The sequence below is a fragment of the Rhinopithecus roxellana genome, chromosome 4, assembly GCF_007565055.1.
Source record: "Rhinopithecus roxellana isolate Shanxi Qingling chromosome 4, ASM756505v1, whole genome shotgun sequence".
NCBI lineage: Eukaryota > Metazoa > Chordata > Mammalia > Primates > Cercopithecidae > Rhinopithecus > Rhinopithecus roxellana.
This window is the reverse complement of record NC_044552.1, coordinates 50,867,925-50,888,832: the sequence shown is the minus strand read 5'-3', so window position 1 is coordinate 50,888,832 and position 20,908 is coordinate 50,867,925. Positions and strand designations below refer to the sequence as shown.

Genomic DNA, 20,908 nt, shown 5'->3' with positions numbered 1-20,908 from the left:
CTGATAAGGGTCCTCTTCCTGGCTTCAGATGACTTGGGGACATGGGGACAGGTGGAGAGAGTACTGGCCCCTCTTTCTCCTATAAAAATACTAACCCCATCATAGGGACTCAGCCCTCATGGCCTCATTTAAACTTAATTACCTCCCAAAGGCCCCACCCTTCTAATAGCATCACTTTGGGGGTTAGGGTTTCAAAATATGAATTGAGAGTGGGGGAACACAAACCTTCAGTCCATAACAGAGAAGTAGTTTTCCATTTAAGAGATAAAGGAATGACTGTTCACAGAATCTAAAGAAAATTGACACTTTTAAAAAACCTAGTCTCTAAGGTGAATCATTTTCATTCACATAGTCAAGTTATCAAAACACATAATCTCCACTTTATGAAAGGGTTGTACTGTTATAAATTAGTCATCCGGCCTTTGGAAAATAATTTTTTGGAGAAATGTTTTATTCGTTGTTCTTAAACTTCTGGGGATTCCGTATCAATTGTGGTAATCTGATTAAAGCAAAAGGGAAATTCTCTCCATCTCAAAATGACAGAGCTTGGATTAAACTCACATTTACAGGGTCCCCCAAATCCCAGTAGTCCCCAAGTTAAAAACCCTAGCTGTCAGTGGTGGTCAGATCTCCAGACCAGCTCTAAACTACTTAACTCATAATGAAGTGGCAGCAATAGGACTAGAGTCTTACCATTTCTATGAGAAAGATGTAATATGTAATATGTATAATTTCAGTTTGAGTTCTCTAGGCTCTGAAACTATATTGTAATAGCATACACTGTAATATTACCTTGAGCAAGCTGCTAAAACTATATAGACGTCAGTTTCCCAACTCATAAACATGGGGACAATAATGCTTATACTTCATGGAGTTGCTGTGAGGATTAAATGAGATAATAAAATTGTATGAAGTACTTGGCATAATGCATAAACACCTCAATTCGTGGCAGCTATTTTTATCATCATCAGAAGCACACATTCATCAAACATACATTTAACACACTGTGACAGGCACTGGAGACACAGAAATCCACAAGACAACAAATCTGCCTTCAGAGAGGTCAAAAGTCTCTAGCAAGGGAAGGAGAAACAGCAAATAACCATAATAAAGTGATCTATGTGCCATGACAAAGTATGTACAGGAGAAAAGGATGGGTGGGGGTGGGGGAATTAATAGAGAGCAGTCAATTCTGTATGGGGACCAATGGGTCAGGTGAAGCTCTGCAAAGTGAGTAATATTTAAGGCTTGCTAGTGGGGATCAGACAGAAGGCAGAGGTGAAAAAGTGAAAAATGATGTTGAAGAAGGAGGTAAGAGCTCGAGTTTGTTTTTAAACTGGGGGATTGGTAAAGAAGGGATGAAAGTGGGGGCGAGAGGCTGGAAAGAGGGTGACATCAGCATCAAGTTGGTTAAAAAAGGACTGCAGGAGTCCAGATGAGAGATGGGGCCCTCCAAAGGCACGGCAGGAGAGGCAATGCGGGGGCCACACAAGAGAGATGTCCAGGGTGGGTAAGGTGAGGGAGAGGAGGGAGTCCAAGCTCCTGGCTTCTCACGCTGGAGCAGGTGCCATGTAGTGAGTGAGGAAGCATGGGGGCTGCGGGTGTATGGAGGGGTGGCAAGCAGACTGCAAGAAGAGAATATGGAAAGTTCTGTTCACCTAGAACGTCACCACTTTACTGATTTTATTAATAAATTGATTATAGTCTCATGTGTATGTTTCATAACCTGTTGGATTAGGAGGCATGTCATGTATTTTGAATTAGTGGAGTGCAAATTAGTGGAAATTCACTGTACTGACATGTTCTCTTATAGGGTAAAATAAGAAAGATAAATTGTATATTAAGTTCATAGTGTTAAATGTAAGAAGTTCATTCTTAAGCTAGGACCTAAGCCACACATTTGTTTAGGGACTTATGTATTCCCGCTGTCCTAAGAAAATATTAAGCCAGCTATACTCAAACATGAATTACACACTTCAGGAGGTTGAATTATTTAGCAAATTGCTATTTCCTTCACTAAATGGTCTGCTAATGACCGAATGCTTATAAGGAAGCTTTCCAAAGTGATTTCTCTCATCACATTAACGTTTCTCCAAGAGAATCAGATAACCATTTAAAAACCTAATCCAGCCCACTATTTCAAATGATGTTTTTTCCCCCTTATTTTCAAGTCCTTTTCTTTGCAGAACATAATAATGATAATAGCAACCAACACTCACTTCATCCTTACTATGTGCCAGTCTTTCTGCTGTATATTTACAAGGGTAATCTCAGTCCTCATGGCAGCCCTCTCACATATGAGTACACCCAGGCACACAGCCACTGTCCCTTGTCCAAGGTTACACTGAGAGGAGGCCAACTAACTCCAGAGCCTACTCTTTGAACCACTACATTCTACTGCCTCCCCATGTTACCACAAATTTTTTTTCTATAGTAAAATGATGTTTACTATAGAAAATATGAAAAGTAGAGAAAAAATATTTGTTTCATTTTGAAGTAAAAACAAAATGCTACCAAGAGTATAGCTGAATCCATGTTAATCCTTCTACCATTTATAATTAAGTGGAGTGATCTTGGGCGAATGCATGTCTGAAAACCTCAATCTCCTCACCTGGAATATTCTCTTCAAATGGGAATAACATGAATACCTAATCAGATGAGATGGTTCATGTACAGCATTTAGCATGGAACTTTGCTATTACCATATATAAATTGACATATTTACATAAGTAAGTATAATCTTATTTCTTCTACCTTTTTCTATGCTTTAAAAAAGCACATACTGGCCGGGCGCGGTGGCTCAAGCCTGTAATCCCAGCACTTTGGGAGGCCGAGACGGGCGGATCACAAGGTCAGGAGATCGCGACCATCCTGGCGAACACAGTGAAACCCCGTCTCTACTAAAAATACAAAAAGCTAGCCGGGCGAGGTGGCGGGCGCCTGTAGTCCCAGCTACTTGGGAGGCTGAGGCAGGAGAATGGCGGGAACACGGGAGGCGGAGCTTGCAGTGAGCTGAGATCTGGCCACTGCACTCCAGCCCTGGGCGACAGAGCAAGACTCCGCCTCAAAAAAAAAAAAAAAAAAAAAAAAAAAAAAAAAAAAAAAAAAAAAAAGCACATACTTCCAGCCTGGGCAAAACACTGAGATCCCGCCCCATCTCTACAAAAATTACAAAAAATCAGCTGGGAATGGAGGTGCACACCTGTGGCCGCAGCTACTCAGAAGGCTGAGGTGGGAGGATGGCTCCAGCCCAGAAGGTGTTGGCTGCAGTGAGCTGTGACTGTGCCACTGCACTTCAGCCTGGGAAAAAAATCGAGACCCTGTCTCAAAAAGATAAAAATAAAATAAAACAAAAAAGCACATACTCATAAGCTTAAATTTCAACACTAAAGCAATAATTTTCCTTTTTTTCAACTTTAATAGTATATTTTATTCAACGCGATACATCTAAAATATTATCATTTCAACATGTAAGCAACATAAAAATACTTTACATTCCTTTTGTACTATGTCTTTAAAATCTAGTATTTTAAACCTACAGTCCACTCAAGTGGACACTCAATTTTCACTGGAAATATGTGATCTGCATTTAGAGATCACAAGATTTGCAACTGCGAAAGTGGACTCGCATACTCAAGTTGTTTCAAACACTTAAAAGTTTTCTAGTAGTTGAAAATCAATAAAAAAAATCAGAAACTTTCTCAGTCATTCTAGCCACATTTCAAGTGCTCAGGAGCAACATGTGGCTACTAGGTACCATACCTGAGAGTGCAGCTCTACAATGCCCTCCTCCTTAGGGTTACTTTAGACATTCAATTTTTTAAAAAGTCTTTGGATGTTGGCTTTATTTCTCATTTAGAATATAATTAATATTCCCTATTTCCTTCTTGATTGGTCCCAAATTCCTTTCTTCCATCCAACCTCCTTTTCTTTCCACAACATGCCTGTTCATTTGGTTCATCTGGCATTCTCATTTAGTTTACCACACTGTGCTGGTTCAGTATAATGAGATTAGTTCAGGGCTAGGGTCCTCTCTTGAACTTCTATTTCAATATATTACTCAAACCCTGCTCTCCTCTATTTTAACTGTGTGCAGCCATTTGCCATCTTTGTAAACACTTTATATTTTCAAAGTACTCTCATATTATCTGGTTTGATCCCTGGAAATGTATAAGTAAGAAGGTTTGGTTTTAATCCTATGTATCTACCAGGTTTATATATTTGCCCAAGTCACATAGAGATGAAGTTGGATTGATTTTAACTCATATTTCTGACCAGTCGCGTTGGCTCATGCCTGCAATCCCACCACTTTGGGAGGCTGAGGCAGTTTGAATCCCCTGAGCCCAGAAATTCGAGACCAACCCGGCCAACATGGCAAAACCCTGTCTCTACTAAAAATAAAAAAAATTAGCTGGGTGTGGAGGTACACACCTGTAATTCCTGCTACTCGGGAGCCTGAGGCACAAGAATCACCTGAACCCAGGAGGCAGGGGTTGCAGTGAGCCAAGATCGCACCACTGTACTCCAGCCTGGGTGATGGAAAGAGACTCTGTCACAAAACAAAAAAACAAACCACCACAAAAACAAAATAAAAAAACCCCACATTTCTTAACTTTTGTCCTAGTGTCTTTTCTACTATGCTAGGACACCTCTCAGAAAAGGCTTCCTTCCACAGAGTATCAGGCCCCACCTCTTGCTAGTCCCACCCAATCACACATTGAATTGCAGGCAGCCTTAAAAAGTTCTTAGGACTGAAAAAACAAATCATTTCTAGTATTCGCTGTAATTACCAGAAATTTACTCCTTAGAAACCAGCTTATTATCCCAATGTTTATTTTTTTAAAATGATTGAAAACATTCACTTTAAAAACAGGATTCTTGAATTCATTTAAACTACTGTCTTGCAGTAAGGTGGCCAGAAGGATCACCTCTCCTTATTTACGTATATGGAGACCCAAGAGAAAAATGGGGAAAGAGCAATTACAATGGCAATAGCCAACTGAATCCTTCCACCAACTGGATTCTTTGATGAACTGCTGCAGAAGCTCATCCATGCTTGTGATAATCACCAGACAAGAGATCCCTGCCTTCTTCCTTACGTAAGATGTTCTGTTGGGTATGAAGCAAGAGGTCATACTCGGAGTTGACAGCCCATGCCATACCAAAGAGTATGTGTACTGCAGAGACATTTCCAAATAAAGTTACCTGTGACAAGAGGGTTAAATCCCACAAGCAAGGTCAGTCCTGCACGTATCATGCACATCACCATCCACGGTTCTGCATTTGGATCATCTACCTGCACGAAGGCTGCCAGCAATCATTTTCATGAACCTAATTTGACTTCTGAAGCAACATTTATACAAATACTTTTATTTATTCCTCCAATATTAGACATTTAATGTTTCCAAGGTTTCACTATTTTTAAATAATATTGCAATAAACATCTTTACACATAAAACTTTAGCTGTATATTCAAGTATCTTCCATGGTGAGACTCCCAGAAATTGGCCAATTAGGTCAAAGAGTCTTAGAATGCATTGCAAAATTCCTTTTCAAAACATTTTTATCTATTAATATTTCCACTAGCAAGGGCTATGTAAACAGCCTATATAACTGCACCATTGCCATAACTGGACGACCTCATGAAGAAAAAAATTCTTCATTAATTTAGTCTAATGTAAAACACTATACAAGTATGTTGGAAATATAAAACATACAGAAATTCCAACAGCTGAATAAATAAACACTAAATACATACACTGAAAATCTATGTAAATAAATAGCCATTTCGGCTAACACTGGTAAGAGAAAAGTGAAATGGCAAATTCTGTGTGTGCTCTGCTTGCCTAAGGATTAATCTGTGAACATAAGCTGGTATTTGTTAACAGGTCACCCATGTTAGGAGCCTTTCTTTCTCTCAGGTTATTAATACATAGTAAATAGAACTGTCTGCATTCCACAAAAACTCTCCCTCAATCCAAGGAGCTAAGCCTAGTTACCAACTTTTAAAAACTCTAAGAAGTATTATGCTTCACATAAACAATAGCAATTCCTGCGAACAAGTACGGATTTTAAAAAGCACAGTTCAAGCATTTGTTAAATATCTATTCTGTCTGGGGACATGGACTGTCACTTAAAAAACTGAATCTACAAACCCATCCATAGCTTTACAGGAACCCTGTAAACTATGGAAAAATTCACTTCTGGTCAGAGAGGCACAAAACTACCTTTAAAAAAGCCAAATTTTTAAAGTATTTAAGAACTTGAAGTAAGAAGACTCTTCCTGTTGTTTAATTTTATATATACAACATTTCACAGAAGACAGGTTATTTTTGTAACTCAGTAGCTGAGTCAGCCAAATTTGGTTTATGTTGTTATTATTATTGTCAATAAAGCAACATAAAACAGCTTGATTTTTCCAATCCCATGTGGAGGTCCTAAGTGAGCAGTTGGAAAAATATTTTTACTCGCTCACAGAGAGATTTCATACTCACGTCACAGGACACAAATGAGAAACCCCAAAGAGTTCTCTTGCCTGCACTTTTCGGCTCAATCACCACATCCAGAATAAACAAACAGCATAAAACACAACAGCTTCCATTTAGAATCAACCAACTCCTACCTGGGCATTAAAATCCTCAGGAGGACAACCAGCCCACTATCTGGGAATTATGTCACACTGAGTAAGAAGACTCCACCAGCAAAACATTGGGCAAGTACTAAGATAAGCTATCCAAGGTTTAACAGGATGAAATGGCATTAACTCTGGCCTAATTTGTTACAGCATCAGACAAAGCTTGCATCATTACAGATTGTAATGCTTCACTAATGAGTTAAGAGGATTTCATTATGAAACCATAATATTCTTCCTTTATTGAGTCCCTTGCTGCAGGACCGTAATACCATTAAAAATAGAAAACACACCAAGGATAATAATCATAGTAGCTAACACTGAACACTTAATGTGTGCTAAGCATCATACCATGCACTTCACATGCACTATTTAATCTAATCTTCTCAATAAGCTCAGTTACCGAGCCTGCACTTGTGGGAAAATGGGATTCGAACCCTGGGTGCTGACTCCACAACCTGCACTTTTAACTGTCAATCATATTGAGATTAGACTAAATTTAACTCTGTTAGGAAAATACAAAAATGCATCAAACTAGCAACCTACAGATACCTGTAACACACTACTGGGTCCCAAGTAAAGTCTAAGATTTAGGTGAGGAACAGTTTATGTTCAAGACAACCTAACACCAAAACAATGGTGTAAAAAATAGAATGTCAGTGAGTCTATGGTTACATGAATTACAATGCTTATGTGACACTTAATTTGGTTTTTCTTCCCCATTCAAATGAATCATCGGATTTTGGCATCCTAGAAACAGGATAAACAAGGTCATCTTAATTCTTAGGTAGTAGGCCTGCCTAGACAGGACATAAAAGCAAATACAGTGATAACATGATCTCAGTGAAGCTATGACTAAAAAAGTCTCAAATAGAAACTTCATGGAATGAGAAATGGCTCTACCATGTCCAATACTAGTCCAGTTTCTTTCTTTTTTTTTTTTTTTGGAGATGGAGTTTTGCTCTTGTTGCCCAGGCTGGAGTGCAGTGGCGTGATCTCAGCTCACGGCAACCACCGCCTCCCAAGTTCAAGCAATTCTCCTGCCTCAGCTTCCAGAGTAGCTGGGCTTACAGGCACCCGCCACCACACCTGGCTAATTTTTGTGTTTTTAGTAGAGACGGGGTTTCTCCATGTTGGTCAGGCTGGTCTCGAACTCCTGACCTCAGTTGATCCACTCGCCTTGGCCTCCCAAAGTACTGGGATTACAGGCATGAACCACTGCACCCAGTCCAATACTAGTCAGTTTCTAAAGCCAGGATAAGTAACAAGCTTTTCCCATATGCCTTTTAAAATATGGATATGCAGCATTTAAGAAAATCAGTTATGGGTCGGGCACAGTGGCTCACGCCTATAATCCTAGCACTTTGGGAGACTGAGGCAGGCTGATCACTTGAGGTCAGGAGTTCAAGACTAGCCTGGTCAACATAGTGAAACCTTGTCTCTACTAAAAATACAAAAACTAGCCTGGCATGGTGGCACATGCTTGTAATCCCAGCTACTCAGGTGGCTGAAGCAGAAGAATTGCTTTAACTTGGAAGGTGGAGGTTGCAGTGAGCTGAGATTGTTCTACTGCACTCCAGCCTGGGAGACAGAACGAGACTCTGTCTCGAAAAAAAAAAAAAAAAAGAAAAACAGTTACAGATCTCTAAGGACAGTGATTACATAAGTTTATATAACTACAAATAACATTTAAAAACATGGATTAAGTAGAGTTAAAAGAATTGGGGACCGGGCACAGTGGCTCACACCTGTAATCCCAACACTTTGGGAGGCCGAGGCAAGCAGATCGTTTGAGCCCCCGAGTTTGAGACCAGCCTGGGCAACATAGAGAAGCCCTACCGCTACAAAAAAATAGGAAAATTAGCTGGGTGCGGTGGTGTGTGCCTGTCATCCCAGCTACTCAGGAGGCTGAGGCAGGAGGATGGCTTGAGCCCATGAGGTGAGGCTGCAGTAAGCCAAGATGGTATCACTGCATTCCAGCTTGGGGACAAGAGGGAGATCATATCTCAAAAAAAAGGAAAAAAGAAATAGAATCAGGAAGGAGGGCAGAACTGGTCTATAGCAATGACTCTGGAATAACTAGTTAGTCTTAGTTTGAGAGAGAAAGCAGAAGAATGGGCTATCATACCAAAAAAAATCAGAATTTCTTCATCTCCAAAGTGTATCAAAAATGAAAACAATTAGCTCTTGAGGTCTGACAGAAGAAACTTGTAGAGAGATATGCAAACACTAGAAAAGGCCTAGGGAGATATTGCATAAATAAGCACCCCACTCTCTTCAATGGCTGGGTTGTACAGATTAACCTGAGGCCAAGGACTTTTTTTTCTGGACACTGATAACCCTGTTCCATCTCAACTGAAACAAGGTAGAAAAGCACTGTGCTAAAAGTCACCTGGTTTCCCTGACTCTGTCCAACACCCGAGGCTCACTCGCTAACATGAATGTCTTACCCTACTGGTAAGTTTTCAGGGAGGTTGCTTCACAATTTATTCTCCAAAATGCCACGTTTCACACTCGATTTACTAATGACCACTTCACATGTGTCTAGATGTCCTATCCAAGGACAGGACAATTTATGGTTAAATATAGCCAAAGAGAATCATGTATGATTCTTCGATCTAAAACACAACTTCTAGGCTTAAGATACCCATTACTGTGAGTCGTAAGCCAAATATCTGATACTTATGTCCAAATGTCATTTTTTAAAAAAGTGCCCGTATCTTACCTATCATTTATGGAAAACCATGAAAGTGATGTGATACCCCATCCCGTAGATATTTATGCCTGTCAAGTATTCAGAAGCACTCTTCTGGATGGAGTGAGCCTGAGAGAGTTTCTGACTGTCCAAAACAAATAGACTCACATGAGAAGTTAATATCTCACTAGAACCCAGTCAGAGACAGAGAGTCACAGGGCTGAGGGCTATACTCAGGAGGGAGATCCAGGCTTGGGACCCAGGGAGAGGCTTCACCAGAGGAAGGGGACTTTCAGTGTCACTTAAGAGACTGGTAGGTTTGGGTAGGCCAAGGAGCAGCGGAAAGAAATAAGGAAATTGCTACTCAAGAACTGGAAGCAGGAGTGGGCTGCCACAATCTGGGAAGAACTGTGACACTTGGTAGGCCTGAAAAGTGTCTCAAATTTTACCTCAACTTTATTAAGTAGCCATGTTAATTGGCTGGCATGTGTTAAACATTCCACTCGACCAGAAAACCAAGTCAGCAATGATTTAACGCACATTAAAATGTGGATGCTCCATAAATGCTTGTTAAATGAATTAACTCTGGACAGAGCATCAGGGAAGACTTCATGCAAGTGGCATCTGGCCAGGTTATTAAGGACTTTGCAGGGTGGAAGTCCTAGGAGGCAGAATGATTGATGGATATTTCAAGCAGAAGGCACAGCATGAAGAGATATGGAGGTGTGAAAGGACACAGTAGACAGAAGGGGTAGGGTATCAGAATAACTCAGTCATCTCTTAGCCTGTTGAAGCTATTGTCTTGAGCATCTTATAAATACCCACATCTTCCTAGCTGCACCACCAAGGCCCGTTTTCTTTCCTGTGGACTCTCAGCTGGCTTTCAGGTGCTCATTCTTGCCCCCTTCTATCCACCTCCACATTGCAACTGAGTACTTTTTAACCACCAAAACCAGTGGGGCCACTCTTGCCTAAAGCCTTTTGTCGTCTTGCTCTCTGGATACAGCCTACAATCCCTCACCTGGCTTAAAGGCCCTTTCACACCCAGGCCCACACCTGCTTTCCCTAGCCCAACTTCTGCCCTCCCCTCCTGCTCACTGTCCCCAACCCTACCTGTTTCCTTTTCACATTCTGCAGTGTGTCCTTGACTCCAGCAGCTCCCTAGCAGAGAAAACTCCCTCCCCCTCCTGTCCCACATCCCCCATATCTGTGCACACCAGAGAAATCTTCCCTGATTCCTCCCACAGAGCCCCAGACTAGGTTAGGTCCCTCTGTGTACATTCTAATCATACCCCAAATACAAATTATTTAACCTGTGGTTAACATCTAAGTCCTTGAGGCATTATGTATCTGTGGGATGACTGTGAGGCTGGAAAGCAGCTTTGCCCTAAGCACCAGAAAGTACGGTGACTCAGCCATACTGGGCTTCACGAGAAAGCAGAAAAAACCCAAGATCTGCTTTCCCCCACCCTGCTTCCAGCAGAGCAGGAGGCACTCACAACAGGCTCTCGGCACCATTACTCAGCAGGGCAAGATTACAGAGCTTTTCACCTTGCTTGTAACTTTAGAAACTGTGTCTACCACTACTGCAGCAGACAGTTATGGGTGACACTGACCTACAAGCAGATGACATGACCCCACTTTAGATGAGCTCCTGTTTCCACATGCATTCTCTAACTTAGGACCCCAAATGAACCCAAATCCTTTGAAACAGGACATTCTGCTCCCTCTTATGACAAGTTTCTATCCACTCACTCCTCCTGTCTGCCTTCCCTAGCAGGCAATCTGCCATCATCAAAGCAGATCTTTGTCCCCACCCTCCTTGCTCAGGCTGGAACCTACAATCACAAATACTCTTGATGCCCAACCTACCCCTGTGGTGCCTCCGCTACGTAAATCCAACAAGCAGAATTGATGGTTTTGCTGAGATCTGGACAGTCCCTATGAATCCCTTAAAAGTCCTCCTCCTTCAATGGTCACTCTTCACATGCTACAACAGGGGTGGATGAAACTTGAAAACATTACGCTAAGTGACAGAAGCCAGATACAAGAGGTCACATATTGTATGATTCCATTTATAGGAAATATTCAGAATAGGCAAATCTATAGAGACAGAAAGCAGATTGGTGGTTGCCAGGGTCTTAGGAGAGGGGAGAATGGCAAGTGGCTGCTAACTGGCAGTGGTTTCCTTTGGGGATGTGAAAATGTTTTGGAATTAGAGGTGACTGCCGCAAACAGCACTGTGGATGTACTAAATGCCACTGAGCTGAACACTTTAAAATGGCTAATTTTATATTATGTAAATTATACTTCAATTGAAAAATTTCAAATAACTTTTTTAAAAGTCCTTCTTCACCCTCCCAATTCACAGAGATCTTTCCATCCCTCTGCTTATACTCTGGATCTTTTCCCATCTCTTTCAAGAATTTATTCATCTCCCATTTGCCTTTTACCTTCCATTTCCTCTCTCGACTGGATCCTTTTTCTCTGCTGACAAATCTGCTCCAGTGTTCAACCTAAAAATCCTTCCCTGAACTTTATTTTCCCCTCAAATCTCATCTACAACAATCCCAAGACCCCATAAAAGTCAACCAATTATCAATAGCCTCCATTTGTTAAAATGAATGAATGAACCTACAAATATAAAAACAAACTGCCAGATACCCTTGGCATTGCTCTGCCCAATGAGACAGACAAGGGCACAAATAGCTATTTAAGTAAACTGAAATGAAAAACTAAAAATTCTGTTTCTTAGTTACGTTAACCACATTTCAAATGCTCAAAAACTAGTAGTAGTTAGTGACTACTATATTGGATAGTGCAAAATATATCCCATTAAAAAAAAATCTGAGCATTTGGAAATAGAGTTGCTCAACTGTACTGGTACCCAATTCAGGTATCAAAGAATCTAAGATTATAAAAATCTTAAAAGAATTCCTTAAGTGTAAAATCAAGAGGAGGCTATTGCTCTATTTACAGTCCCCAAAGTAAAGATCTAGTTGATCTGACATTACACAAAAAAGGCCAGAGGAAATCTTTTTGTAACACATAGAATTAAAGGTTAAATGGTTACATAAAACAAGATGGAGATGTGGGACATGATGCAGCAATTTTTTATTAAACCAAAGGCATTATCCAAAATCAACAGTTAAAAAAAAAAGCTCAAGCAGTATCTATCCAATAGACAGGAACAAAAAAGAAATCAGCTATTTTAAAACTATTCCAAAAGGTGGCTAGTCTGGAAGCCTAAATACTGTTAACATATAGATAACAAAGAAAAAGGGATGAATTAAAAAAATCAAATGAACATCTAAAAAGCTATTAATGCTACACTGAGACCTTAAACTCTTCATTTACTCCTTGCTGTTGTGGGTTTTTATTTTAAAAATTGACCACTACAGTCTTCTCATAGGGCATTAAAGCAAGCAACCAGTGTTGTTAAGAGGACATGAGCTTGCTTTTAAATACTGTCCTATCTACACAGAGTACCTTATAGATATGTTCATTTGATAAAAAGACCAAAACCAGTCCACCTGGTGAAGTTCACAAGTGAAGCTGACACACATAGAGCCTGTGGCATAAATCACGAAATTTATTCAGGCAGAAGGAAACAGAAGGCAATGGCTGCTGAAGCAAGAAGGAAAAATGTTTTTATAACTAAGGAGAAAGGTGGTCCTTCTTTAAAAATGCAATAAATGGCCGGGCATGGTGGCTCACGCCTGTAATCCCAGCACTTTGGGAGGTCAAGACGGGTGGATCATGAGGTCAGGAGATCGAGACCATCCTGGCTAACATGGTGAAACTCCATACAAAAAAGTTACAAAAAATAGAAAAAAGTTAGCCGGGCGTGATGGCGGGCACCTGTAGTCCCAGCTACTCGGGAGACTGAGCCCGGAAAATGCTGTGAACCCGGGAGGCGGAGCTTGCAGGGAGGTGAGATCAGACCACTGCACTCCAGCTTGGGTGACAGAGCGAGACTCTACTTCAAAAAAAAAAAAAGCGACAAACAGGACTTATTACAGGGATTCCCAAAGAGTAGTCCAAACATCCCTGAAAGTCCCCACGCCCTTTTCAGGAGTTCTGTAAGATGGAAACTATTTTCATACTACTACTACTAAGGGATTACTTTTTCACTGTCACCAAAAGTTTTGAAAAATACGTTTTTATATTTTGAAATATATTTTGAAAAATATATACTTTATTAACATACAATAGGTTATTTTTAAATGTTTTCATAATTGTTTTAAAACAATTTAAAATTGATTTCTAATAAGGTAAATACCAATAGATGTAATCCACATAAACAAAAGCTCTTTGAGTTTCTCAGTAACATTTAATAGTGCAAATCTTATCTTTTTTTCCTTTTGCTTTTTCATATGTTTTTCTCTCAGGCCACTTTGTCTAAGAATAGTATGTCGGCTGGGTGCTGTGGCTCACGCCTGTAATCCCAGCACTTTAGGAGGCTGAGGAAGGCAGATCACCTGAGGTCAGGAGTTCAAGACCAGCTCGGCCAAAATGGTGAACTCCCATCTCTACTAAAAATAGAAAAATGAGCCGGGTGTGGTAGTAGGTACCTGTAATCCCAGCTACTCTGGAGGCTCAGGCAGGAGAATTGCTGGAACCCAGGAAACAGAGGCTGCAGTGAGCCGAGATCAGGCCATCACACTCTAGCCAGGGGGACAAGAGCAAGACTTTGTCTCAGGAAAAAAAAAAAAAAAAAAAAAGAGAGAGAATAGTATGTCTTCAGACCAAAAAGTTTGAGAGCTGTTGTATTAAAAACTGCACACAGAATTTTCCTCCTCTGTAAGATTTTATTTCTAAAAAAAATTACATATTTAGCTTCTTATCTTAATGGCAAATATCTCAAATACACTTTAAAAATAAAGAGTCTCTACAGATGTGTCACTTAACAATGGCAATACATTCTTAGAAACGTGTCACTGGGCGATTTCATCATGAGAACATCATAGAGTGTATTTATACAAACCTAGATGTACGGCCTACCACACATGCAGGCTATGTGGTACAACCTATTGCTCCTAGGAGGCTACAAACCTGTTCAGCATGTTATTATACTGAATACTGTAGGCAACCATAACACGTGGCAAGTATTTGTATAGCTCAACAAAGAAAAGGTATAATAAAAGTAGAATATAAAAAATAAAAACCGATACACCTGTACAGGGCACTTACCATGAACAGACGTTGCCCTGGGTGAGTCAGTGAGTGGTGAATGACTGTGAAGGCCTAGCACATTACATTACTGCACACTACAGACATTATAAATACTACAATGAGGCTAAACACTACACTGAGGCTACACTAAATTTATTTTAAAATTTTTTCTTCCTCAATAATAAATTAACCTTAGCTTATGATAACATTTTTTTCTTTGTAAACTTTTTTTTTAGGGACAGAGTCTATGTTGCCCAGCGGGGCTACCCACAGGTGTAATCACAGCTCACTGCAGCCTCGAACTCCTGACCTCAAGTGATCCTGACTCTTCAGCCTCCCGAGTAGCTAGGACTACAGGTGCATGCGACTGTTCATGGCTTTTACAGACCTTTACGTTTTAACTTTTGACTCTTTCGTAATAACACAACACAAATACATTGCACAGCTGCAAAAAAAATTATTTTCTTTATACTTATTCCGTAAATTTTTCTTTTAAAACTTTTCCTTAAAAACTAAGACAGAAACACACACATTAGCGAAGGCCTAGGCAGGGTCTTCAGTATCACTGTCTTCCTTCCCTTCTACATCTTGTCTCACTGGAAGGCCTTCAGGGGCAATAACATGTGATAACAATGCTTTCTTCAGGAATACCTACTGAAAGACCTGCCTGAAGCTGTTTCACAATTACTGTATTTTTTTTGTTAAGTAGAAGGAGCACTCTTTAAAATAATGACAGATAGTGGCTCATGCCTGTAATACCAACACTTTGGGAGACCAAGGTGGAAGGACTGCTGGAGCCCAGGAATTGAAGATCTGCCTGGGAAACACAGTGGAACCCCATCTCAACAAAAAAATTAAAAAGCCAGGCATGGTGGTACATACCTGTGGTCCCAGCTACTCGGAGGCTGAGGTGGGAGGACTGCATGAGCCCAGGAAATCAAGCCTGCAGTGAGCTGTGATTACACCACTGCACTCCAGATGAATGACAGAGCAAGACCCCATATCCAAAATAAATAAACATTTTAAAAATGATAAAAGTATAGTAAATACATAAACCAGTAACGAAGTTGTTTATTATCCATATCAAGCACCGTATATGGTATGTAATTGTATGTGTGATACTTTTATAGAATTAGCAGTGCAGTAGGTTTACACCAACATCTCCACAAACACATGACTAATACACTGCCCTAGGACATTAAGATGACCCTTACTTCACTAGACAAGAGGAATTTTTCAGTTCCATTATAATCTTATAGAAACCACCATTATACATGCAGTTCATCACTGACCAAAATGTGGTTATGCAGTGTATGACTAAACTTCTCCTTCAGCAGTTAAATGAAACTTGGAGTACACAGAGTTTAAAAACCTAACACTCAAATGTGTGAAGTTTGTTAAAATGGTCATTTTGGAAATAAGCTAATAATAATGAATAAATCTTACACTAAATATATTGTAACTATATTAGTCTGTTTGGTGTTGCTGTAAAGGAATCCCTGAGACAGGTTAATTTATAAAGAGGTTTATTGTAGCTCACAGTTCTGCAGACTGCACAAGCAGCAGTGCCAGCATCTGCTTCTGGTGGGGCCTCAGGAAGCTTTTATTCACTGTGAAAGGTGAAGGGGAAGCAAGAGTGTCACATGGTGAGAGAGGAAGCAAGAGAAAGAAGAGCAAGAGAGAGATGCCAGGCTCTTTTACACAACCAGATCTCACATGAACTCTTTACCATGAGAGGACACCAGGTCACTCATGAGGGATTCGTCTCCATGATCCAAATCTGAAGTGGGCCCCACCTCAAACATGGGATAAAATTTCAACATGAGATCTGGAGGGGACAAACACCCAAACTACATCAATAACTAGAAGTACTCTGTGCAATAAGCTGTTACCAGTTCTCTACTACCTCTCAAGTTACATTTAGAACGGTATTAAAATAATTTCGACCCAATCAGCCAAACAGGAGTGAGGTGATTTTCACATTATTGGTAGGCATAAAAACAGAGTTTCTTTAGTCACAGCAGGATACTAGCTCTCCTTCCAAATGAGGACGCTCCTCATGGAGACTTAATCACCAAAAACTAAAATTGAAAATCATAAATAATGAGAGAAGCAAGTTTCCTGTGGTTAAATCACATTAGGTAGTACTGCAAATAGAATGTATTCAATTATCAACCACTACATAAATGCTGAAGTGTTGTTATACATACAAACATACACATAGAAATGAGGAGGGAAAAGAGGTGGAGAGAGAAGGGAGAGGGAGTGAAATGCAGAGGACAAGGAGAGAAAGAGAAAAGGGAGTGTGTAGAAGAGTGATCACTCAGAATGAAAGTCAAAAATTCATTTTTCTGACTTCAACTTGCCACAACACACACTTTTTGGAAACCAAACTTTCCATTTGCCTACCACGTCAGTCAGTTTTCATCAGGTACTAGTCTCTTTGACTCTGTTTGCTAATCAGTTCAAACTGTATCATGGAAGAGGTTCTTCAAAACTTTACAAAAACACAAAAGCTGCCCTCCCCAAAAGGGTACAGCTACAGGGTGGCTTGGGCCACTATGTGCCCCTAGCATCAGTGGCTGAAGCTCAGCTGACTCCTTAAAGCAAAGACCTGGCTGAAGGAAGAAAAGCAGGTCAGCAAGGGGGAGAGGGGAGAGAATGAATAAGCAAGGTAGGGAGAAAATTACATGACACTCCCTTCTCTAAAATAAGAATCTGGGAGTGACATTCCACCTCTCCCAGCATGCCTCTCAGGGTTAGGAAGAGTATCGCTTGCAAAAGAACAGTGTTAAAGAGAGTGTTAATCCTGTGTGAATCTCAACACTTACCTGCTATAAAGGTGCATTACACATCCTCATGTGTCATGAAGAAACTCAGTGCTTTTAAACTAGACCTCTGAAAGATCATTAGTTCACAGCCACAGAACAGACCCTTGCAGGTTTCTCCCAACAAAATGCTTGCTGTTTGCTTTCTTAGTTTGGAAAACATTACAGAGAAATGCCTATAAAACAAGGTAGACTGTCTCATTAGAGGAAACCAAGTTGATCTGAAGAATGGGGAAAAAAAATCATGACTTTATAGTGAACAGTACAGCTGAGACGTTAGTAAAGGGCAGGGCATCAAGAACAGGACCAAAACTGTCTCCTCCCTCTCGGTTTTAAATCGTGCTGCACTTGGTTTACGTTTTCACGGGCTCTGTCTTATAGGGATAGTGATTAATGTAAATGAATACTCACAATTTAGCACACATAAATCTTATTTTTATCAAATCAAAGGACAAAGGGAAGGGAGAACAAGAAATTTAACTGGTCAACTTAAAATGAATGGGATCTCTTGTTTTAACCTTATTTCCCTTTCTGGAGAATAAAAGTAATGATAATTATAATTAAAGCAGTTTTCATGTGTGGTTTATGGAAGTCATTACTCTATTAGTCATGCCCCATATCTATATAGGATTTTAAAATTTTAAATTATACTTGGTGCAGTATTCATTGAAAGTCTTTTTCACCTGTAAGCTCAAATTCCATGCTGAAACAACATTAGGTAGAAAGACATTAACCAGGGAGAGATAAAACAACTATGATACCACGTTGCCTGTCTACTGACTTCCCTGTCTATGGTATCCTGGAAAACAATCTCTAATGTCAATATGCTCTACAGTTGCTCTGAAATTGTTTCTCTCCCATTTCCCAGGAAATAGTCTATACTTTAATCACTGCAACCAAGTTAATTGCAAAGGACGAAAAACTTCTGAAACCAAAAACTCTTAAGATGTAAACAAGTCCAAAAAAGTGTTTGATGCCAAAATGACATTTTAAAAACAGAAGTTAACATGTTATAGCAAGTAGCATCCATTTCCCCTTTTCCAGCACAAGCCATCAAGTTCTGTTTGGGGCTCCAGTCTCCCAAACTCAGTCGGAGAAATCTTACAGTATGAAAACCCAGGAGACAGAGGCCACAGTCTGGACCAAGAGACCAACCAGAGCCAGAGAGGCTCCTGAGAAGATCTGCAACACAGGGTAAAATATGCGAGGGAGGGCCATATAACTTTATCTTTACTTAATTTATTTTAATTTACAGATTTTTAAGTATTAACCTATTTTATTTTTATTAAATTTTTGAGGGTACACAGAATTCAAATTGCAGCAAAAATCATTCATGGCTAAACACTGGAAAAATCTCTTAATTCTAAGGTACATGACACACTGGTCTCAAAAACAGTTGCTGAGTCCCTTCCACTGGAGAAATTTAAAGAAAGGGTATAGAAAAGTTTTGACCAATTCCACCCAATCCTGCATCCCCAATTCCAATCTCAAGGACCAGTTTCCATCTGATCTCTCTCCACCTACAGATGGCGGTCCTGAATCTCAAAATCAACAAACCAAAAATTTAATCCATCATCCTCTCACATCTGGTTTTTCCTTCCAACTCCCTCATTTCTGTAACCTGCCCCATAACCTTCCCAGAAATCTAGCCGCCAAAGCAGGGTGGACTCCTCCCTCTGCAATGGATGCCAGGATTCAGGTCCTGTTGCTGGCTCCAAAATGCCCACAATGCCCTCCCTGTTCTCCCAAATTAGCACATTCAACAGTGACATAAAGGAAAGAGTTAGATAGAGAAATGATATCTGGTGCTGCTCCACAGCTAGCTGTGTGACTCTGGGCAAGCCATTTAAATTCTTGTTCTTGGTTTCATCACCTATAACGTGAAAAAGCCAAATTATTTCTAAATTCCAAGCTCTATGGGATTTACAGGATTTGCATCCACTTCTCTTGATCCTCAAAGTCACTATGTAGTTGAAACCACCATCATTTCCCAACCAGATTGGTACACTCTCTCCTAGTGGATCTTTCCAGCCTCTAGTCTTGTGCTGCTCCTCACCCCTTGAAAGCAACTGTCTAGGTTACTCACCTCCAGAAACCAGTTAAAGACTCTGGGGAAAATGACCAAACCCGTCCCTGTGGCCCCAGGGCCCATGTGATCAGAACCCTGTTTCCCTCTGGCTTTCCTGGTCTACTTTCTGTTCCTCATATGCTCCTCCAACGCCCAACTACCTGCCCCCCTTTGCCTCCGAGCCTTTGCTTCAATACTCTGCCCATTTCTTCAGTCCAGAGAGATTCTTGCTTAGTCTCCAGGCAACGTTTCCTGACCCCCTCCCCCACCCCACAAGTCTGATTTAGGTGTCCTGCCCGTTTACTCGCAGGGCATACCTTCGCAGACCTCTCAGAGGTTTTGTCACCGTAAATATCTGTTTGTCACTATCCTTCCCCCAGACTCTCAGTTCCAAGTGAGTGGGGACTGCTGGCCTCGTCCACCACTTATGGCACAGACAGCTGGTTCTTGCCCAAACTCTATACACAGTAGCAGCACTTGTAGCTGCACATGGCCACCCAGAATCAAGATGAGATTTTCCAGCCACCTGCAGCCACGGGTTGATATTCTAGTCAATGAGACATAAGCAAATTTATCTGGAGGCTGTTTCTGGGAACTTCCCATCAAAGAAAGCACCATCCACACTTCTACTTTCCGTTTCTTCTTCCATCCTGCTGCTTGGAAGATGGAGGCCACACTAAGCCTGAGAGACGTATGATGAGCAAGGAATTTACGCAGGGTCATACTAGCCCTGACCCATCCACCCTGCCTTTCATGAAAGATATACACTTCTACCTTGTTTGGGGATCCCATTATTCAAACCACTATTATTTTGGCATGTCCATCACTGCAGCTGAACCTAACTGCAACATACACAGCCATACCCGTGGTATAATAATAAACTACCTGTTGATTCGAGTATACACCTCATAATTCCTACTGGGTCTTTTTACTGGTAACTGTATTGTCACGTGTCTCTGTAGGGTCCACATTCCTTAGCAGAGGCAAACACAGGCAAATGACCAACACTGAGTGGGTTTGAGTGATCAACAAATACTGACCAAGTGGCTACTGAAGCAGATAAGCTCTGTCCGACATGTATGGTCTACTTTAGCCTGGGCTCAATGTTGCTGCCAAACAAAACAAGGTTAAATAAGAGGACCAGGCCAGGCACAATGGCTCACACCTGTAATCTCAGGATTTCGGGAGACTGAGGCAGGCAGATGAGCTCAGGAATTCAAGACCAGCCTAGACAACACAGTGAAACCCCGTCTCTACCAAAAATATAAAAAATTAGCTGGGCATGGTGGTGCTTGCCTGTAGTCCCAGCTATTCAGGAGGCTGAGGTAGGAGTAACACCTGGGCCTGCGAAATTTGAGGCTGCAATGAGTTGAGATAGTGCCACTGCACTCCATCCTGGGCAATGGGAGTAAGTGCCAGTTTCAGCCGGGTGCAGTGGCTCACACCTGTAATCCCAGCACTTTGGGAGGCCGAGGTGGGTGGATCATGAGGTCAGGAGATTGAGACCATCC

The 20,908-nt window shown here is 40.9% G+C and overlaps 1 protein-coding gene across 9 annotated transcripts in view; it reads right to left on the bottom strand.

Moving 5' to 3' along the window:
- ELOVL5 (ELOVL fatty acid elongase 5) overlaps nucleotides 1–20,908 on the bottom strand; it is an 85,661-nt gene that overhangs the window by 51,370 nt on the left and 13,383 nt on the right. The window contains exon 1 of one of the 9 annotated variants that reach the window (XM_030929522.1): nucleotides 17,333–17,353. The exons of the other annotated variants lie outside the window; for them this stretch is intronic. The gene's annotated coding sequence lies outside the window, so the exon portion shown is untranslated. Of the gene's footprint in view, nucleotides 1–17,332; nucleotides 17,354–20,908 lie in introns of those variants that run through there. 9 annotated transcript variants of the gene reach the window in all.